At 42.8% G+C, this 15,525-nt stretch overlaps 1 protein-coding gene across 2 annotated transcripts in view; it reads left to right on the top strand.

Moving 5' to 3' along the window:
- The first annotated feature begins 5,954 nt into the window (after positions 1-5,954).
- fut8b (fucosyltransferase 8b (alpha (1,6) fucosyltransferase)) overlaps positions 5,955-15,525 on the top strand; it is an 85,128-nt gene continuing 75,557 nt past the window's right edge. Inside the window, exon 1 of one of the 2 annotated variants that reach the window (XM_086019628.1) lies at positions 5,955-6,132. The gene's annotated coding sequence lies outside the window, so the exon portion shown is untranslated. Of the gene's footprint in view, positions 6,133-6,176; positions 6,419-15,525 lie in introns of those variants that run through there. The other variant, XM_086019629.1, reaches the window with a different exon arrangement.

Raw genomic sequence — 15,525 nt, 5'->3', positions numbered from 1 at the left:
GGCCAGTCAGCCGCCGATGCGATCGCCGATTCTCCCTCTGTCATCTCGCAGCAGTTCTTTTTCCACTGCGCTTTACGGTCGACGCGATGAGATGTGAGAGGATTTCTTCGGCGCCTGCCTCGTGAAAGAGCAGTGTTGTTTTTCTTTTTTGTAACTTCCGTGATGGCCAAGTGTTTGCTGTTGACTCGCTAAAGGTCGAGATATAATCGATTTTGCGATACTTGTGTTCATGGAGGTTGTCTGTACTGTTGGAGGCAGTGCAAGGATAACTCACCAGTCAGAAATGTGAACGTCTTAATACATCGTCTCCAAATGTAAATAACTTTGTTGCGGAATACAACCGTGTTTGTGGCGCCCTTGGGAGAACACGCAGCTGTTGTGAGCGAATGCTCGTCACAACAATGGCAAGATTGAAAAATTATATCGCACTATTTCTGCTTCTAAGAAGGCTCGGGTTTGATTTAATACCTGGATGGCGGACCACCTGGTTAATGCCAGTGAGTGATTGCATCTGTTGCTATGTTTGCAAACGCCAGCCGCAAAATTTGGTTTCTTATCCGAGCTCCACAAGCTTCCCGCATGTCTCAGACTGCGAAGCAGAGAGTGGAACTATAAAGGATAAAAACGCTTTTGATAAGAGAGGTTAAAAACGGACCTCTCTTTATCTTCCTCCTCTCCTTAATTCCTCCACACTCTCGATACTGAAGTTCTTTGAAGCCTCTGAACTCTGGCTGCTTTTAATGTGCGTTGTCACCACACATGCAGGAGGACGGAATCTCAGAGTACTGTAACCCTCCATCGAATGGTTGCAATAATTTTGTTTCTATGTCATAACAATTAGAGGATTGTTCTTGGTTGATTATTGTGATAATCAACAAATTACTATCAAACCCACTAAAGTCAGTCTTTGTGAGATGACCTTTCTTCTTTCACAATGCACTGCAAAGTGTCCAGTCTCAAGTGCCTTGCTATTAATAAATCACTATGAAAACAGTAAGTCGCATTCAGCATGTTTATATGCCCCCCCCCAAAAAAAAGTGCTGAAGTATTGCCATAAATACATTGAAACCAAAACTTTTAGAATGCTTGCCCCTGATTATTTGATTGGAAAACTTATTTCTCTTGGCATGTATCAGCCTGATTTTTGCGTATGGTCCAGCCTTGTTGTTGGTAAACATTTCATCAGCTCAATATTTAAAAGTACCCTATATGAATGGAAGGAAAATATTTGATTTAAAAAAATGGCTGGACGTGAACTGTATATAAACCTAAAACATTTGAAATGGATGATGATGATGATGAAGAAGCAGCTGAGCATGTTCATGCATAGAATGAACATATTTCTATTGAATAAATACAGACGTGCAGAAACTAACCTCTCCGTGAACCAGTATGTATGCATTAATTAATTCATTTCCTTGAATTCCAAATTGTATCCCCTCTTAAAGCGCCCGTATGTGCGAACGGTTGTCCACATGTGCCCTGCGATTGGCCGACGACCATTCCGGGGTGGGTCAGGTGGGATAACTTCCCGCCGACCTAATGAGGAGAAGTACACGAGAAATGAAGGGATGGTATTTTTTTGTTTTTTTGGGGGGTTTTTTTGCCAGGCGTAACGCACAACGCGCACACGTTACTTAGCATGTGTCTCTCTCCAGCTATTTTCAGCAGCTACATCTCCCTGTCAAAGCAAAAGATCATCCAGATAACCCACCAGCTCTCGAGTTTCGAATAGTCACTCGTCGCACTCCCCCCTCAGCACATCCTCCGGCGGCAGCAGTTTGGTGACACTTTCTGCCATTCATTAGACCGCTGCACTTGACTGGCTGGCTGTGATGCGAGAGTCCTTCAATTAATCCCTGTCGTGTGCATCCTTGGTCCTTTTTGTGGCGGCGACGAAGTGATGTGCCGCCAAGGTTTGGGCTACACCTGAATGGAGTATTTCATCTGAGGACAGCCTTTGACTTTCAGGGCATGTTTTTACAAAGCAGCCAGATGGGTGAGCTGTTATTTTGTCAGCGCTGATGAGTTTCATTGTGGCGTCGCGTTAAGTTGTCTCCTCTTCGAGTCGAAATGTCAGACAACCCGCAGACGGGAGGCCGTTTCGCCTCACAACAGCAAACACAGGTAGAGCCATTAAGCACGGAGCGATAACAGGGCAAGCCGATGTCAACCGCGCCTCTTAAAATCACATTCTATCATTTTTGGAATATGCGGCTTTATTGAAATTACCGAGAGCTCTTCACCTCTTGCTGCGGGAGGAAGAATATCTGCACTGAATGTATTTTGAAACGGCTTGTGAGTAACTCCCCATAATTGTTCATTCAGCATCAACTGCGGCACTCGGGAGTGGGAAGACCTTCTTCAACAAGGTCAAAAACGGATTAAGAAAGAGTGGGGTGGTGGAAACAGGAACCTTTAAAGTCAGAAGCATTGAGCACATACAAGAATCGATCCTTTTTTTTTTTTTTTTTTTTTAAAGATGTATAACACTTGTATTCATTAAGGGTGTGGGTGAGCTGGAGCTAAATAAAGGTGTCTTTCGGACGAGAGTTGAGCAAGGTTATAGTTGACGAAAAGTAATAAAATAACTATATTTTCGTTAAGAAAATGAAATAAAAATGAAAATGTAAATAAAAAAAAAGAGACAAGTATCATACATGAGCTTTCGGGGTTCATTTTAAAATATTTATTTCGGTATTGCTGTATATCCATACTGAAGAAGGAAAGTCAAAAAGTCATTTGAGAATTGTAGCTCATACCTAATGTCCTTTTTTTTTTGTGTCTTGCACTCGACAAATACTCCATATTTTAAAAGCTAAAACTAATACTAAAACTAATTTTAAAAAACGAAACTAATGAAGCATTAAAAAAAAAAACAGCAACAACCAATAAACCTGCTCTAAAATGTATTAAAACTGGACCTAAAAAGAAAAAAAGTAGAAGCGAAACAAAAAATTACCATGAAAAATCCAAAACTATAACAATAATTGTATCTACTCTCTGTGAGTAGGATGACTGTGTTGTGTTTGTTCCGTATGCCTAGGCCATTTTGTCTATGGCATTTGAATGGTTTCAAATCCTTCTGCATCTTTAACTTTATCTCTTGGCCATCACTCCTTTGCTTTCCTTAACATACGCTTCCCCACCTCATGTTCCATTCCCCTCATGTACTATAAATCATATATATATGCAATTGTAGACAAATCGGTCCATGGTGAGGAGGATGCCGAAGGGTTGGAAACATGGAGACTGCAGTCAAAGGATGCTAATGAGGCTCCTGTGCTAGCTGCAAGTGATGCTGACACCTGCTGGAGTCTTTGCAAGTCTTTGGACTGGAGGCCAATGATATCAGAATGGCAAAAAAAAAAAAAAAAGCGGTATTTTACAGCAGGCCAAGCAAGGCAAATTTCCTTTTGAGAGAGCAGTGTTTAATTACTATTAAAAGGCAAACAAAGAGTTCTCAAGTATGTGCTGTTAAAAAAAAGGAGTGCTTTCAAATATAAAAAAAAAACCCTGCAACAAGCTGCAAACCCATTACTATACTCCCATCTAGTGGTTAAAAGGGGTCAGTGCAAGAAACGTGCTTCCTGTTACACGCATTATTCTGGCTAGAGGAGTATATGATAGGCCATTTTGTATGTTAATGTATATTACTACAGTAAAAATGTCAACTTATTTTTCTAAGTTCAATTAAAAAAAAAACTCAAATTCAATACACACATGGGACAACTCGTATGAGAAGGCCAATTCCTACCTAAATGTTCAAAATAAATTCAATTGTATCATATCATAATCAATCCGTTGACCAATAGCGCTGCAACAGAGCATGATAAAAAGAAGCAGATTTATTTTCAAGTTAAAACGATACGTCCCCGGGTAGGATGCAGCCTAGGTCAGTCTTGGTACCACAAGTCATGAAGACTTACTATTGTCATGGAGCGATAATGATGATGTAACACAGTGTTCACTGAGGTGTCCTCCTGGGAACAATACAGCTGAGTCATGCCCCGTGTGAGGAATGGAAGCCGCTTGCTTGAACTAAACTGGACCATCTCCATTGCTTTTCAATGTGAAGTCATGTAATGTGCGTGTTCTCCCACGTGGGGGCAGTGCTCGACCATCTTTACCACTCAGGACCACTTTAAGTGAGATATATTTTTGACAGTTTGTAAAAAATAGGAAAGTGTTTCCACGCCATTGGGCAGCACGGTGGGATAGCTTTCGCTTGAGTGTTTTTTTTTTCTTGCACATTCCAAAAACATCCATGATGCATATTATACTCATTGAAGAATCTTAATTGCCTCCCACCTTATGAAGCGGTAAAGAAAACAGATGGTCGTTAATGCTACAGTACACATAAACACACTAGTGTTTGCACAATTATCACAAGTGATCACTTCAGGCGAAATCTATTTCTGAAACCATAAACCGGCAGGGCACGTACTATTTACTTTACAATCGTAGGCAATTTAGAGTCTTCAATTTCAAACTCCACACAGGAAGGCTGGAGTCGAGATTTGGACCCCATTTTGAGTGATTCCCACCATGTTCATTGAAAGTACTCTGTGTGAAACTTCTAACCAATTTATTTTTTTTCTAACTGCTGGTCATTTAAGTGGCTATTACATTGACCAAATGCTCATTACGTTGGAATGCTCGAACCACAGCACCAATCTTGTTTGACCTTCAACCACAAAAAAACAATTCCCTTTGTTTTCTACTCCTGAGTGCCTTGCAAGGCACATCCATGCTTTTCCTGTCACATTCTCACTCATTTTCATTCCCAGTCCTTGAATGTCTCAATGAACGTCTCTGAGATGTGTGAAGGGACAGGAAAGCATTTTTTTTTACCAATCTGGTGCCAATTCTCATGCAAAATAATTCATCAAGAATAAAATTCTGTTGACAGTGGGTGACAGATCCTGAATTGAATTCCCCTGCTGCAATGGGGCTGTGCTATCCTCATCAGTTTGGATATATTCCCTCTGTTGTGAATTTATCATGCAAGATAAGATCTCCAGAGCTGCTTGCCTTTATCTCTTAAATGAAAAAGAAATGTGACTGCCAGTTGCTGTGAAAAGGAACACATTTTGGGAAGGACCTTGGCATGTTCAGTGTTATTTTAAAGGGATCATATTAAGAAAAAATGACATTTAAATTGGAAAGAATTTTGAATTGGAACTGTGTGCCTGCCCACCATCAAGTGGGGAATTAAACAAATCCTTCTGCTGTTTGGGAGATGGCGAATAATCAGCACTTCTGTCCCTATTGCAGCACACTAATTCATTGAAACCTGGTTGCCGTTGAGCAACAGTATATGAGGCAGGATGAGCATGAGACCGCGTGAGACAGATCTGCTGAAAAGATCTGCCTCTTCAAGTGCAATCTTGGAAGGGGGCTGGGGGATACTGGGGGTTGTTGTTGACCGTCGTCCTCCACTCCAGGACAATTTGTCATGATAAATTGTAGTACGCCATTCGAGCACTTGGGGACGTACTGCAATTTGCCCACTCGCCGATCCACCAGGCTCAACATCAGTCAAGCGAAGGTGACAGGGGCGAGACCAGCACCGGAAGCAAAACTGTACTGCCTTCAAAATAAATGATCAAACATGAAATGAATCATTAGCGGGGCAATATCACTAGATGAATAACTATATAAAAATATATAATTATTGATTCCCGATTTTAAAATTATGACAATTAGTATGAGACTCAGACTCTGTGGAGGCACCATCAGATAACAGGTCAGGGGTGGAAATTGGAATACTGCAAGTCAAGGAAACAAGCATTGATACCATCTTCTAAAATAGAATACGATAAAAAAAATACCTGCATTTTTGTTTATACATTAACACTGTACGCTTAAAAAAATCATGACTTTACACGAAGGTTATTGTGAAAATCCTTTTCCGGAAGTCAAATTCTACCCTTCCCTCGCGAATTTTGACACCGGCAGATATCCACAGTCCAGCCTGGCTGCTCGTACTCTTTAGCCCAGTGTCTGAGTTCCTCTCTCGGCCGCTTCTCTTGTTTGCACTCATTGTTTTCCCTCCTGCATCCACAGGGTTCGCCTGCTGCCTCAACAGACCCGATCGGATGCCTCTGGAAGCCGGTAGCGCACGTCCAGGTAAGGACAGCGTTTATCTGTTTATATGTGGCGGCCACTATCGTATGTCCCCGTCGCCTTCTCCTCCTCCTCCTCCACCACGCGACATCCCCGGCCTGTTGCCTGCCTCGCTGCCGCGATCGGTGAGCAAGCGGCGGCGGCGGCGGCGCAAGGCAGCGCTGCTCGCTCCCGTTATACGGATACTTCTACTGCCTCGCTCCCCGGAAGGATGTTCGGGCACGCTACTTCCCCATTCACCGCCCCCTTTGTCGCTTGTTGTCGCCAGTAAGGCGGCGAAGAGCAGCAGGTAAATAATCCCGGTGCTGAACTGTCATGATTGTTCGCGCGGAGCCTTCTGCTTTGATTTTCAGCATTAGTTGAAGCTATATGCTGCTACAAGGCATTTAGCGTAGAAGCTAACTGTCTGTCTGCTGTGGTTGGTAGTCGATATGAGTGACCTCCACCCACGCACTGCAATGCAACTGTGTGCATCCCATTGCTCCCCATTTTTGGAGGGGTCGGAGCCTGTATTGTGCATGCGATGCTGGCGCATGTGTTGCATGATCTCATTATCCAGGTCAAGCGTGCGTTTGTTTTCAAGCGGAGGTGTGTTTTCGGTCCTCTATCTGCACTGATGTAAACATTGGCTCTGCCAATATCACACCACGTCTGTTTTTTTTTGTGTTTTTGTTGCGTGTGTGTTTTGTTGTTTTCATCGTGGCCCACATCATCCACTCGGTTGCTTAAATGCCACCAGCACATCGGTGTAAATTGTCTTGTTTATACGCGGAATGCTGTGGTGGACATTGTATTTGGTAACTTGAGTTTTCAGTGGGGACTTACCCAATTTAATTAACTAAATACCACCACAATCATGCTGTCTATTATACAAAAATGCAATATAACAGCGTAACTGTGTCATCATCTGTTTGTCAACATGACACAAATAAGTTAAATAAATTACACCATACTCAACAGTGATGTTGATTATGTATTAAAGTGTGTATAAGACACAGGTGTGTTTTGCTGCTCAAAGTTAGCTGTTTGAAGTTATGCTGTGGCCAACCAATTAGAGGATGGAAAAACAAGATGACGTCAAAGAGCACCAGCTTGCTGAATGAATTTGAAGCGATTCAAATTTGAATGAAACAGTCTGCTTGCTAGTATAGTTGAAGTTAGATGGGCCAGCGCTGCTAATTCTAAAGACCCTGGGCAGATTACACTGAGGTGATGCCACATCTGATTGGACAAAACAAAAAAATCTGACATTCACATACAGTACATCCACGAGAAGCAGTATGAAATGAGGAGAATAGACACTTGGGAATAAATAAATATGATTCCATGGAATATATATTAGAATTTAGATTGATAATGTAGGTCAGTGCTTCTGGGTTTTTAGAACAGCAGAGAAGGCGTTGTGGGCACTGACTGCCCGCCATTGGTTGACATAAGGCAATAGTTCTTTACAAGGATTACGTTTGTTGTGGTAATACTTCATTTGGGGATGTACTTTATTGGTATTGTAAGCTATGAGTGTTTATTATAGTAGAACATTTAAGGTGGGACAAAATACCCTTGCGGTGATTGTCGTTATCCAGTTTTGCCATTGAAAATATAATGAACCTCCCTGCCAAGAATATATCAAATTAAATGCCGTGATGACCCCTTCCCAAATTTATAATTGCCTCTATTAATTGTTTAAGCCCAAATACACCACAAACTCATCCGAAAACTTAATTTTAAAGTCATATGATATAAAACCTTTAGAAACAAATGACTTGCAGATGATTTGTTATTTAAAAAAATCACGAAAAATGTCTGTGAGGATACTCATGGCAAACACTCTCCATCACTTCCAATAACAACTTGGCCCCTCCCCAACCGACCAATATGTTGGGCTGTAAGATGCATCACTTCAACATACTTAACACCAATTAACCCGAGTGCACCTTTTTGCAACGCTGTGTAAACTACTGTAGTTCAGTCATAACCTCAAACGTCGGATCTCGAGGACCCCACCCGTCGATTGGCTACTCACGTTTAGCTTCAAATGATGTGTGACGGGCGCCAAGGTTGTTCGTGGGTGGAGAGAGGGAGGACTGCTAAAGGCGATTGGACTTTGCTCTCTATAACATTCAACTGTCGTAGTCTAAAAAGAAGTTAACTGTTTTATGACGCACCATGGCGGAGCAGACCTTTTTGTTATTATCGTGGACTTATTACTTTGGCCATATTGTTAGCTAGGACAGAGATGCATGTACTGCTTTTTGTTGCTATGCTACCACAATTATGAAATGATTTCCATTTCTGACTCTGTGGTGGTCTTCACATTCCGTCCTTGCCATTACACCCTTTTTGTGGTAGGATCACAATATTGGCACACACGGATGAAAAGGAGAAATAACACTTGTGGACTTAATCCTTCTGATGCTCATTGAGCTGAAGTCCTGTGCATGATGGCTTGCTTGTTTCTGCCACTGTGGAGGCGTCATTTTTCATAACAAAACGCACTCCAACACACTCAAAGCTTTATTAGTCTTGGTTGGACGGCAATAAATCACCCGATTGGCGTACTGTCCCACAATGATCCTATCGTTTCTATCCACTATCGTTTCTATCCACTTGCAACCAAATATCTATTGTGCTCTCATCTGAATTGATGCCATTGCTGTAGAAAGTCAACACCCATGGAAGCTAATGCATCATTAATGTTATGTAATAAAGTCCACCCCGATAACGTGAAGCAGACTGATTGAGTTAGCAGCCCTAATCTATTCATGAATAAGTAAACAGTTGCACATATTGCCAGGACCAGGGAAATGCGTCTCAAGTCTTCTGCGTTATTTCCCACAAAGCAAAGATTGTTATCGTCCTTTACCTCCACCTTTGCTCGTTCACAGAATGTCCGAACGTGGGCCTGTTTTGTATCAAGCAAAATGCAAATAATTACTTTGGGACAGTACATTCCCGGTTGCATACATTTTGATGAAGCTCTTAAATCCAAGAGCTTGATTGCATTTGTAACTAGCAGTCACAAATTGCTGTGCTAGTTCTTTGTTTTTCCGCTTGGGCTGGAATTCCGCTGCAGGTCCAACTGCCTGATTCCGATGACAATGGCTGACTTTTATTGACACACATTTCCGATGTGGCCATGTTAACACGTATGGAACATTTGGAAGAGGCCGGATTCTGATTCGAAGATAACCAATCGCGTGTGGTTTATACTTTTCATTTATGACACATCCAAGTGATGCCACTCGAGAGCAAAACTTTGTAATTCTGTCACTTGAGCCCTGCACTGTAAATCCAGCCGCCGTGGGTTAGTTGTATGCCGCAAGTCGTGCCCTTTCTAGAAAGTCTCTTTTCCCGTCTCCCTCCGCCCTTCAGTTGAGCTTCCACCTTCCATGACTTGTCTGTCTTCATTTTTGACTAATGACTTCATTAAACTTATTAGCGCTACTTTGCTGGCGAGGTTAGATATCAAGCATGCCAGCGAGCCAAACTGGGCGGTGACTCGTTCTACAGGTTTATCTGCATGAAACAGGGCGCCTATTTGTGGCACAAGAAAAAGCCAATCCCGCGTTTAGTTCTGTGCCGCAATCCTCTGCCGAGTGGAATTTTATTTAGAATAGCATTTGGATTTGTTTTTCATTTCAATGCTGTCTGCAATACCAGCCTGTCACCTGCACAGCAGGCGCCTCTGTTTGCATGAAAAGACATTCTAATTTCAAGCGTCACAGTGTTTTGGCTCAGTGTACTGTGTGTGTGTATAATGCTTGATATTGGCTCCGGTGTTCGTGCATGGGTGTGTGTGTGTGTGTGTGTGTACATGTAGGAATTACAGCAGTTTGTGTATGTGCCTTCCCACTTTTTTAGGCACCAAAAATAAAAGGACAGTAGTCTGCACAGCTGTTCCCTGGCCAGGTAAATTGTGATTTAAGTGTCCCTTTTGGTCCCTTAAAACGCGGGAGGTATATACATATATACTGTAGTGTGCAAATTGCTGTAATTTCTACATCGTTCACCTTGTTTGGATGTATATACTCTTAAATTAAAGCTAAAGGTCTTCAGGTAAAGCACATCTTGCTTTGTGCCTTTATATATACTCTTTCTTCTGCTTTTACAACCGTGTTGTTCTCAGAAAATGTCTGCTCTGAGGTGAGGGAGCTGAGTAAAGGACGCACAAACGACACGTTTTCCGAAAAACAAAAGTGGCGACACTATGATAGGAGAAGTCGTCTAACAGCATTGTTTTGTGGCAATTGTCTGTGCAGGGCTCTCCACACATTGTATTGCAAATAGAGGTGTTGGATGGGGCTTCAGTTTGTCTCCTCCTGTTCTGTGCAAGAGGAAAAACGTAATTGTTTATTGACCCCAAAAGACTCAATTACATTTCATTACCATTATATTGTATATTTTGTCTTTGAAGACACATTTAAGGCCGCTAAGATGCATTAAAAATAACCCCTCCGAAAATGGTTTTGACTTATTTGAGATTGTTGAGGATACCTTGCCCATCAGCAAAATGCCCAGTGGGCCGTTTGTATGATCCAAGGCACCAGACCGCAGCCTTTCAGAGGGCAAAATCGGTGGGAAAAGAAACTCTCTGCCATCACTCTTCTGCTCTCATCCTTCCAGCGGCCATTATTATCAGCAACGTAAGACAGAGTGTCTGAGTAGTGAGCGTAAGAGCCAATCATAGGGCGAGCGAGGGGCAGGTTTCCATGGCGAAAAGCACACCGGGTCTGAGAGGGTTCTGAATCCCAGTTTGAGATGGTTGGTCTTATCCAAGGTGATAGCATTCTCCAGCACTGGAGCAAGAAAATTCCCCTGCTTACCCACCTGATATATGTTTCTGCTGAAACTTGGTTCAGTTTGCTAGTTAAGATGGAGATTTTTGTGGACAACCGTGACCCTCGATGAGGTGTCTCAAACACAAGTCCGCAGTCCGCTGCTTCGCCATTTTGTAACAGTCCACACAATGTTAATATGCTTCGGTCCTTGTTTGAAATTTAGCCCAGAATTGGCCTCTGATTAGTGGAGAAGCCAAGTCGAAGCTTGCTTAGGATTAGCTACACCTGGCAAAGATATTAGAATGTGTCTTTGTTCGGGGAGCTCTGTCCTCACGGCTGCTGTGACCTGTCAGAGGTTCTGACTTGGACGGCCCCTCAAAGAGTGTGCTGCCCCGGTGAGGTTTGGCCCAGCATGGAGGCTGTGCAGCCTGCGGTGTCCTTTCATCAGGGAGGATGTGTTTTTGTGCATGTGCGTGCTGCCCTCCCGCATGTGTGTTTCCCGAGGAGTTGTTGCTGCTGCACCTGGCAAAGTGGATCTTACAACTTTTTTTTTTCTCTCTCCCCCTACTTGAGATGTTCAGAAATACTGTCCAAATGCAACCGTGTAATTTGCCCCCCGTTTTCCCCCCTCATTTGCAGTTGAGAAGACTTCACTGCAATTGTGCTGCTTTGACATTCATTTTTGGCCAAGAATTTTGAAATACAAACCTTGCACATGTTTTTTTTCAAGCTATTAAGTAGCTCTAGCTAGCACGCTGTTTCAACAAGTAACCATAAACAATCCGACAGTTTAGTGTGAATTACGTTTTAAAATGACAAATTCATATTCAATACAGTACTCGTACCTTAACATTGGCACAATCCAATGCTTCATTCAGAACTGTACAAATGAAATATGTCCTGACAACCCTCCACAAATCCCTTGATGTCCAGTTACCCAAGGCCCACAAAAAAAAAAAAAAACCTTGTCAGCACCATGGACTCAATCGTTGACACCTGAACCAGACCTGACAGGGGCGGCTGGAGAAATTTGACGAAAACTCAATTTAACTGACATGAGCGCATCGTCTACTTTGTATTCGACACACATTAGTCTCCATCCTAAGACTGGACTGCATCCATCCATCCATCCTAAAACTGGCAAAGACACTGCATCCATTTCTGCAGAACTCTCAGCTAGTGGGTGTCCTGAAAGCACAAACCCACTAGTGGCATCCACGGTTGGGTGGCGCATAAATATGCGGGGCAAAAGAGGCAGATGGGGATGAAGAGGAAATCTGGGGAAAAGAGCGAGGTAATAATTGGGACAGCTGCACAACTTGAGGCACAAACAGTCACATCACACAACTCTCTCCAACCCTCTCTTCCCTCCATGTCCCCACCCCGCAAAAATTTGAATGTAACCAAAGACTCAGATGCTGACCAGTATGATCAGAGTGATGGTTGTCCAAAATTGGACCCAGAATGCCCAATGACACTAAAGACCAAGACTCTGAGCTCTCATGACAGAATGGGATCATTTTACACTCATGGCTAGAAAGGTTGTGTGACAGGCCTGCCTCTGTGTGCCGTGGCTTAGGACTCCTATACTGGCCTCAACAGGATGCCCAAATTCTCCGCACCCACTCCACTGCTACCCACACTCATGGGAACAACCGTATTGACTGGCCTCTTTTTGAGAATGCAGCCGGTATTGAGTTGACCTGCATGGAAGCGTCACGCAAGTGGAAGGAGTGTACTTGTGGGAGAAGGTGGAACCTGGCCCAGGATGAATCCAAATCCAACATTGTCTGACTCACTGGCACTGTGGGCTCTTCGATGTCCGACTGCCCGGCGGTTTTTGTGTGTGATGATGGGGAGGGTGTTTGTGAATTTCAGTGGCAACGTTGTTGATCCCTGAGGGGAAAATTCATATCTATGACCTCCATTGAGAGGTCAGAATTCCAGGTCAGCGCCAATGAGCTGACCTGGAAGGGATCCAGTATTTCATTTAGCGTTAAGCTCTTCTTGTGTGTGCCAACTTTATCGGGAGTGAGGTGTTTATTGCCCATCTCGATATACTCACCAAAGTTAAGTTTTATGTATTTTTATACGTGCGTGTGGCATATGGATAGGGCCTGCCTTGGGAGACTATGGGGAAGATGGTAAGGATTGGCTTGATTGGATTTCAGTGGCTCTATCACCTGACCCAGCATGGCGCTGTGAAAGATAGCAGGGAAACAATCAGACTGTGAGCACACTGAATGTAGGGCAAACGCTGCCTTTGTACCCAGCAGTCACAAACGTTCACAGAACAGTGCAAAACTTCATGAATGTCATTTGACAGCTTCACGGTTACGTAACGCACAAAAAGTCCAATGGAACGCCGTCAGGTTTTAGTCTCCGGTCGTTTAAAATGCATCCATGTGCAGTGTTATGAATAATAACAACGGATTCGCATCCGCCGTCCTCCGAGCATTAACGTTTGATTTCATTTCAATGATAAATGAGACATCGTAGTGTAATGGTTCACGCAGCTCAAATTTGTGCATCTGCCGTGGAATGAATTCCCACTAAATGACCGTTCACGGTGACCCCGTTATTGACTGAGAACCGGTCCTCAGTTTGAGGGGCTAGGCTCCAGTCCTGCTCTTACTAAGGAAAGGATAAGCAGTGCGAACAATGGATCGATTGGACCTTCCTGATGAAATACCCATGATTAAAATACCTCAGGCCCCGATCCAAACTTAGATTGTTCTCTCAAAAATAGTTCAATGCACAAAACAATGCTGGTAAAATGTTGCTCTGTGTAACATTCTTACATTTTATACTAGCAAAAAAACAAGCAGTATTCAAGTATTGATCAATGCCACAACAGGAATTACAATTTAAGATCGATACGGTAGAGGCGAATTCCTGCATTTGTGATAACATAAGCACTTAGGAAACGAACACAATGCATTGCACAATCAAACGCACAACCGTTGTTCTTCCTTAATATTGTTGTTAGTTTTGGCATTTTGAAAGTGTGGCGTTTTAAAGCCGCGGCGTTCCTTGCAATCGGAAAGCGGTAACCCGCCCGCGCCTGTGTACATCACCACCATTTTAGGTTTATTACAACAGATGCAAATCAAATTTAGCCGAATGTGAGAGGTGATTGACTTGATTGTTTGCTACTGCCTCAAAGCCTTAAATGGCATCGGCATTATTGCGACATAATTTGCAGTCGCAAGGCACTCGATTCAATTTCGATTTGATTACCATGATAGATTTGACTTGAGGTAGCCTCCCCTTTGGATAATTGTGGGAATGTCTCCCATTGGACCTAGCAATGTCTCTTTTTGCTTTGTGATATTTCTCTGTAGCGGGTGTTCTGTTTACCCTGACAAGTATCTCTCCCCAATCGCATTACTATTGATTGAGCAGTAAACTAAATTTATAGCACTAATAAAGCCAGCTTTGCTCAAAGATATTGCATTCTGTAATACAGGAATATCAATACACATCTTGAGCTTGTGGGGCAACTTCTGATTTACGATGTCAACATACACTGTGATTTTCTTTTTTTTTTTTTTTTTTTTTTACACGTGTTACTGCCATGACAACTCATTTGTTGCCTCATTGGAAGCAGAATGTTTCCATTAAAAAGCAGCCAAATGATTCCCCTGCCCCACTTCACATCACTTTTAAAATTGCAGACCCAAATGATGTGGTGTTGCTGAAGCAACCACACAGCGTCTGCCAGAGTTGTTGTTTTTTTTTAACTTGTCCTTAAAGATCCACTAGTTCCTTCTGGGTACCGCAACAAAGGGCCTTCTTATACTCCAAGAGTCCTACTCCCATCCATTTCTTTATTGCTCTTCTTTGACTTGCTGCCTTTTTTTCTGCAGAGGTCATGGGTTAGGGAAACTTTGGCTGGTACTTTACAGCTGGGCATTCATAACTGGCCTCTTGTCAAAGGTTACTCTAGCATATCAGCGTGTTTCCTTTGCACGTCTAACTACCGCAGTAGTTTTTGTACATGACCTTTAGTCCCTATTCACTATCGGTATGAGTGGCAGCGTTGGCATTTACCTATGGCAAAGTCCTTGGCAAACCAGCAGGGAACCCGTTCGCATCAGGCGTAGCTGTCATGTAGCCTCATGGGCGTCTCGTCACATGGTGTCACCTCCTCTCTCGCTCTCATTTTTTTTTTTGTTTTTTGTTATTGTCCTTAGTCGGCGCACATTTTTATAACCAAGCAGCTTGATACAAACCCACTCGCTACTCAAGAACAGTTCACCTTGGAAGGCTTTGGTCCACTTCAATCAAACTCTAGTACATTGTTGTCTTTGGGGTTTATTAGACTCGTGGTATTCTAAGACACAAAATGTCATCTTTGAAATGGCCGAATCATAACGCACACATTTCAACCCCTCGTGTTTGTGCCTCCATTCCAGATGCCGCCATTTAAGATCACAGTTCTACCAAACTTAATATAACTATTAGTATTATTTTAAGGACATTTTAAAAATGCGAAGAGCAATTTGGATCTGAATTTCTTCTGCAAGCCTTTTTCAACTTCCCAGCCCAAGTTCTATTTTATTAGAGATGTCGGATAGATCAATAGGAAAATGGTGGAAGAGAGCTCACACACTAG

The sequence above is a fragment of the Filicampus tigris genome, chromosome 20 (assembly GCF_054856515.1).
Source record: "Filicampus tigris isolate MCC_2025a chromosome 20, RoL_Ftig_1.0, whole genome shotgun sequence".
NCBI classification, from domain to species: domain Eukaryota; kingdom Metazoa; phylum Chordata; class Actinopteri; order Syngnathiformes; family Syngnathidae; genus Filicampus; species Filicampus tigris.
Note: the sequence above shows the minus strand (reverse complement) of the source record. Positions and strands in the feature narration are given on the sequence as shown.